Source organism: Cornus florida, unplaced genomic scaffold, assembly GCF_030987335.1.
Source record: "Cornus florida cultivar Cherokee Brave unplaced genomic scaffold, ASM3098733v1 CherokeeBrave_3.0.0_Hap2_Chr05, whole genome shotgun sequence".
Classification (NCBI taxonomy): Eukaryota; Viridiplantae; Streptophyta; class Magnoliopsida; order Cornales; family Cornaceae; genus Cornus; species Cornus florida.
The window spans coordinates 72,108,078-72,115,842 of NW_026775575.1; the positions used below are offsets into that span (position 1 = coordinate 72,108,078).

The window sequence follows — 7,765 nt, forward strand, 5'->3', positions numbered from 1 at the left end:
ATGAATGCTGCTGGTGCATTAGTCAAGCCAAAAGGCATAGCAAGGAACTCATAGTGTCCATACCGTGTACGGAATGCTGTCTTCGGGATATCCTCATCCCTAACCCGCAACTGATAATAGCCAGACCTCAAGTCAATCTTCGAGAAACAACTGGCTCCCCTCAACTGATCAAATAAATCATCTATCCTTGGCAAAGGATACTTGTTCTTGATGGTGGCATGATTCAACTTCCGATAATCAATGCACAACCTCAACGAGCCATCTTTCTTCTTAGCAAACAAGACCGGTGCGCCCCACGATGACACACTTGGTCGGATGAAACCTTCCATCCTCAAATCATCAAGCTGCCTCTTCAATTCTTCCAATTCAATTGGTGCCATACGATACGGTGCCATAGAAATCGACGCAGTACCATGCATCAAATCAATAGTGAACTCCACTTCTCGGTGTGGAGGCAACTCTGTCAAATCTTCTGAAAAAACATCCAAGAAGTCACAAACAATCGCCCGATAAACTTCTCCCACGACATCATCTTCTTCGACTAGAAGACTAGCTAAGAAATAATCACCATGACTTCGTCCACAAACTCCATAAAACGATGAAATGTGGGAATCACTCCGATCTCCCACGAAAAAGAAACAGTCTCCCACGGGAGTGCAAACTGTAACCCTTCCTCTGTAACAGTCGATCGTGGCATGAAATGAAGCCAACTAATCCATCCCGAGAATGACATCAAAGCTAGTCATCTCCAGGAGGATAAGGTCAAACACAAAGGTCCGCCCGGCTATCACAATGGAACAATCCCGCGCAACTCGTCTCAATGACACTGAAACCCCAACTGGCGTATCAACACATAACGCCCGATCCATGAAACTAACCTCTAACCCTGATGCAAGTGCAAATGATGATGAAATGAAAGAATGAGATGCACCAGAGTCAAACAAAACATGGGCCCAACAACCAAATAGTGGAAATATACCTCGAAGAACTGACGGTCCAGAAGATGCATCGGTCTGTGCCAGTGCAAAAACGCGTCCCTCTGGTACCTGTGCCTGAGGACTGCCAACCTGAACACCTGACTGCTGCACTTACATAGTAGGAGTATCCCTCATAACTGATCGTGAACCCTGTGAAGACATAGTAGGCTGTGGTGGTGGTGGTCTGAAACCTGACTGAACTGTAGCCGATTGTGACGGCCTCTGCTGTGACCCTCTGCCACTAATGGTGCCTGCTCTCTGACTCGGACAATCACGAATCAAGTGACCCTGCTGGCCACACCCATAACAAGCCTTCGGAGCTGACGAAACTGAAGACGATCTCATCGGACAACTGGACTTGTAATGTCCGGGCTGCTGACACTGATAACAAACAACTGCACTCTTGTCAGATCCAACTGGCATAGGAGTGGTAGGAGCAGATCTTGTAGACTGTTGCCCCTGAAACTGAGATGGACTGCCTCTGTTCCTTTTCCAAGAAGATCCCTCTGAGGATGGCCCTGCACCCCTCTTTTGCTTCAATTGCTCTCTTCTTTCATCCTTCTCTCTATTGTCAGCCTCCAGTATCAAAGCCCTTTCCACTGCTTCAGAGTAAACCTTAATAAATTGTGCCGTGATCAACGGCCTCATTCGATCATTAAGACCCGAGACAAACTTCCGAGTCTTGTTAGCTTCATCTCTCATCACTTCTGGAGCAAAACGGGAGAGTGAGGTGAACTTGTTCTCATACTCCGCCACTGACATGTTCCCTTGAATAAGATTATGAAACTGGTCTTGTAACTCCCATCTTTTGGAAAGCGGAAAGTACTTCTCATAAAACAGTTCCTTGAACCTGTCCTAACTCATCTCTTCAATCTTGTACTGGTTAGTGATCGACTTCCACCAAACCTTGGCATCCATAGCAAACTTGTAAGTTGCTAGGATGATCTTCAAGTGATCCTCTGTCACATCCATTGAGGTCAACTGAGTTTCGACTTGATCCATGTAGTTGTCGGCTACCATTGGATCCGCACTGCCCTCAAACATTACTGGCATCAACTGAGAAAACCCCTTAATGATCTTGAGACGCTTCTGAGCTGGAGTCTCCTCAACTCGAACTGTAGGTTGTGGTACCAACTACGGATTAGCAACAATCGTTGCCCTCACGACATTTTGCAACAAACGATTAAACTCCAGTGCCACAGAACCTTCACCCACTTCTACGGGTACGGGTGTTTTAACATTCTCTCTTCTTGGGGGAATCAAGTCCCTAAGAAGCATGTTCTCATTAACTGGCTCCACCGGATTGGAGCTAGAGCTCTCACCAACATCGCCCCTTGTTGGCCTAGGGCCAACTTCTCTAGGTTCCTCACGCCGTGACATCGTGCTATAAAACGAGAAAACGATTCAGAAACATGACACTAAGGTCCATTGTGGACGACTCAACAAGAATTAATACCGTACAACACTTAGCATGCAAGACTATGCAAGAAACATTTTAACATAAACAAGTAAGCAAGTAAGCACATAGGCAGTTAAGCATGCTCATTTAAATAAGATACCACGTAGCAAGTAGTCAAGTAAGCAACACAAACAACATTCCATGCGACTCTATGTAGGCCATTACCCGTCGTCCTAAAGGTTTTCGAACCTTGGCTCTGATCCCAAATTTGTAACGACCTTAACTGATGCCAAGAATTTTTTTTTTTTTTTTAAAACAAAAATTCGACATAACCTCCCCTAAAAATGGACCTACCACAACCTATTTAAATGCATATTTAACCTGTCATGCAACTAATTTCCGAATTCACGGCAACAAAAGATAATGATACAACTTACTAATCTAGACAATGCTTCAAGCTAGGATTATCCTTCCATTCATCAACAAGTTACATATCATCAAGTTCGCATCCCATATGTCACCAAGTGTCATAAGTGTATTACATGATCATGGTTCTTCAAAAGAAATTTACATCATTACACCTTTGGAATTTTACAAAAAATGAGGGATGAACAAAGGAGTAGTCTATTACAAAATAATAAGGAAAATGTTCCTCTAGCAACTTTCAAAGTTGGGGTGGATTGTCGTCCACCGGTTCTTTTCCAAAACCTGAAAAAAAATATATAAATATAGGGGTGAGCATATAGCTCAGCAGAGACACTTAAGACACAAATCTTGTGTCCTTGTGAATTCAAGCAAAGCATAGGCCAATGGGAGATAGGGATCATACAACGTAGGGGATCAAATACAACATACAATTCAATTCCAATTATAAACAATGCAATGCAATGCATGTCAATGACACTCCCCATTTTCATTCTCAAAACCATCACTTTCAAACGTTAATACAGCCCGCCCTTTGGTAACCCCGCCGCGACACGAGAGGAGGATTGGCTAGTGTCCCTGACCCTTGGTAACCCCGCGGCGTCATTATGGGGCCCAGCTAGCTCAACCACACTAGGGCGACTCCCTAGTCCCCTCTAGGCTATATTAACCTCCGGCCTGTTGGTAACCCCGCAGCGACCGGGTTTCACATAAAATCATTTCATCAAAAACACTTTCCCGAAATTTCCCCTTTTTAAAGTAAATCAATTCTTTCCCTTTTCCTGCCCAATATTAATGCATGAATACCTCAATGACATACACAAGTTCATCATTTCATACTTTATCCAATTTAAGCAACATGGCATAATTCGCAAGAATAATCAAGAAAGTCATAACATGCTTATACATAACAAGTTCTAGCACAATGAACATATATAATCAAGTCCTAAACATGCTTCACATAGAACAATCAACAAATATAGTCACACAACTAACATATATGCATACATATCAACAATTCTCTAGATTTTAAACAACTAATCAAATTAAACAACAATTAGAGGCAATTAACTCACTAAGGTACAAGATTTCATGAATTAAGGGCCCCTACCTCAAGATTGCACAAAAATCCTAGAAAATGGGTCCTCAAATTCGAGCTCCAAGGAAGACTCAAAACTGGAAATTGATGGTATGGATGTATAGAGCTTGACACGAGCTTCGTTTTGCCTCAAACGGAACCTAATTCCAACAAGAAATGAGTGAGAAATCTAACCTCAAAGTTGAAACCAAAAAATAAGAGAAAAATGAGTTTACGGGTTGAGAGAGAGATGCACGAAGAGAGAGAAAGGGAATCAGGAAAATGAGACCAACTTTATGGTCTTGACCCTTTCTAAAGTGCCTTGTGGGCCCCACCATTAAATTATTTTTCTTTTACTTCTATATCACACTACACACACACAATAAATACACAGACATCACACCATTGCTTTAAACACGGAGCTTAAAAGGCTCCAAGACAGTTTCTGTGTCAGCGTTGCAGGCTGCATAGGTGCTAAAAAGCTCTTTATACTGGAAGGCTTTATAGAGTGGGGGATTGCATTCATTGACCAGGTCTTCTGCAGGTTCTATAATGCTGTCCACAGAAGGATTGATGAAGGTGACAATGGTAGTCCGAACTTCTTTTGAATTTGTCACTGCTCGATGTTCAGCACTTTTAAGCTTCCCATTACTAATAATCTACACCAAATTTAAATAAAATAAAATAATTTGAAGTAGCTATAAGTATCACAACGATTGCAAAGGTATATATTATATGGGATACTCGATCATAAGAAGTAATTCGACAATAATTTTTTTAAAAAAATAAAAAATAAAAATACAGTGTAGCAGATACTAAATTCCATTTTAATTGATTCAAAGGTCTTGATATTAGAGATTTTTGTTATAAAAGTGTAGATAATTTGAGAACCAGTGAGCACAATTAGATAAATTAATAAAATTTAATTTGTCAGATTGATTATGAATGTATTTGTGGACTTATTTGACCCACTAAAACAATACAAGATTGTTAACCACAAATGCATTGGATGCATCTTGTAGAAAAGTAATATTAGTTTTTACTGACAGTCCAGATCACAGAAATAAATTAAGAATACCTATTGAATGCATCTTGTAGCCAGAAATATATATATATATGCACTGTCTGAAAACCAAATTGAGCCATCTAGGACTTAACAACAGACACAAGACAAGTAAAATGTAGTATAAGGAATGGAAATAGTACCTCTAATTGGTAACCTATGTTAACCACAAATGCACTGGGAAGAGGCTCAATACCAATCCATTGACCATCCTTGAAGACTTGAAGCCCACATACATGTTATGAGGTTAGGATCACAATGTTTAGGTAATCCTAATGTTAAACTTGGATCAGGGCATGGCGGGTAGTGATTAACTGAAAGTTTGTTAGTTCATCCCGGAAATACCCCGGTTGAAGTCCTAATCTTTCACAAATCAGCTGCAAAATCCTTAGTGACAACTCCCTTACTTCGACTGAATATGTCCCAACCACCTCTCTGCAAAGGAAACATAACATTATTTAGTTTCTCTAACTGTTATATGATTCAGTAGGTAATCAAAATTTATATGGTCATATGAGATCTAGTTTAATGCTTTGCTATACAGGTTTTGGATTATACCTATATCTAGTTGGCTTTTCAGGCCAGAATTGCATCCATTCCTCCAAAGGATGACAAGGGTGTCTCAAATTATCTCTCCATAAGTGAAACTCTTCGTTCGGGTAGTTCAAACTGCTCGTGCAAAGCCTGCAACTTTTACTGGAGTCCTCAGAGTTGACACTTGCCTTGTCCTCATCTGGCATATTGAAGAACTCCGTGAATAAACTCATTGTATTATCCATTAGATTTTCTGAAACTCCATGGTTGATCACCTGTTTTACAATGCAGTATGTGGTTTGTCATTTCAGAAAATCCAAGATATTAGTAGAAAGATTAGTATGGGTGATCATATTTGAACAAATCATCCATAATAATACGTTTCTACTTGCTTATGCTGATTATTTTATGGAATAAGTATCATCTTTTTGTGCCTAGGTGTCTTTCTTTGACTTCAAAAATACAACAGATATATTTGCTGCCTCTTTTTCTCAGTAGACCTTTGGTGCATTGTTAGCCTCACATGATGCACCAATTCTGTACAATAGTTAGAATTACATTGTATTGGCTCCTCTTTTTCATTTATTTATTTATTTTTTTTTTTTATTGGCAAAAATGAAGAAGGAAAAAAATTGTATTAACCTGAAAGAATTCGAACTCCTGGCTGGCATCCAAAATCTGTTGAACTATATCACCTTGATCATCACCCACTGCCTGTCCAAGATCAATCACTGGAATGGTCTTGCATAGAGGTACAATGAGCTTCCCTGGTCTTTGGTCTGGTGGAAACACGTATGTTTCAGGCAATGATTGAACACTAAACCAATTTGGAACAAAAATCTCCATAGTCCTCTAGTTACTTCTTCCTTTTTTCTGTTTTTTAGTGAGAAATGTAGTGATTTTTCTAAACCAAATGTGGATTATAAGGTATGGAGTACAAAGAAAATAGGTATAAAAAAAGGTTTTGGAATTTTTTGAAAGGCTGGCCATCAGAGTCAAGCCAACCACAAGCTCCAATTATTTATAATATGGTAGAAATACAAATTATTTATTATTTGAAAATTAAATTGAAGATGGATATAAAAATAAAAATAAAAATGTAGAGAGAATTTGATTTGGTGATTAGCAACACTCCCAAGTTATCTGTCATTGGGTGACAACAACTACAAACAATAAACCTGATGATGTTAAATAAGTTAAAAGAAGACCAAAGTACTGCTGAATGTAAGGACAAGATAATTTTCATGAGAATCAGATAAATTAGATTCTGCATAATCAAATGGTTCATTTCCTCTATGGCCTCACACCACAAATTAGTCCATATAACGTTTGCATCTTATACAATTTCAAGTTGTAATTTTGATTTTTTTTCAACCAACAAAAAAAAAAAAAAAAAAAAAAAAAAAAAAATGGAAAACCTGTGTAGGACAACTGATTAAGAGAAATATGTTATCAACAAGCAGTATTCTTTAAAATTGTGGGATGCTTGATCTATGCCAAAATTGTCATGACAGAAAACCCCATGTAATCTTCATATATACTATGTACAGCTAATGCTTTTGAGTTGCAATAGCTGACCCTAAACTGATACCCTTTCTAAAAAAAAAAGATTTAAAAAAAAATTGGCATGACCTTCCCTAAAAAGGGGCCTACAACCACCGGTTCAATAAAAAAATAAAAATAAAAATAAAATAAAAATAAAATAAAAATAAAAATAAAATAAATAAAAAATAAAATATCTAGCCTTCCAATACATATTCAACCCTTCCCAACACACAATACAAATAACATATTCCAACATCCCTTTCCTCCAATCATTATGCCTTAACTTAGTTCATTCCATGGTGGTACAACCACATACTATTTCATCTAAATATCATAATTACAGTCCCAAAATACAATATTAAAATCAAATGTCCATACTTTACAACATTCAAACAACTTATATAAAAGTTACAGCCCATGGGTATAATTATAATATTAAGAGTCCATAAATCTCTATACTGAATATAACAACTAAGATTTTACAAAAAAAAATATGGGACTTAAATACAAAATAGCAAAATGGTCTTCTAGTCCAAATTAGGCCTGTGGTGAACCATCATCCGCCACTTCTTTCCCGTATCCTAAAAAAAATATTAAATATAAGGGGTGAGCAAAGTTGCTCAGTAGGTGGTACCTAAGATACACCTCTTGTAACCCTGTAAATCCAAATAAGAATAGGACAATAGGGGAAGGGGTCATGCTATGTCAAAAAAAATATATACAACATAATAATCAATCTCAACATA

At 38.2% G+C, this 7,765-nt stretch overlaps 1 pseudogene; it reads right to left on the reverse strand.

Moving 5' to 3' along the window:
* Positions 1–3,113: 3,113 nt before the first annotated feature.
* On the reverse strand, positions 3,114–6,449 carry LOC132310217 (hyoscyamine 6-dioxygenase-like; annotated as a pseudogene).
* Between the last annotated feature and the right edge of the window lie 1,316 nt (positions 6,450–7,765).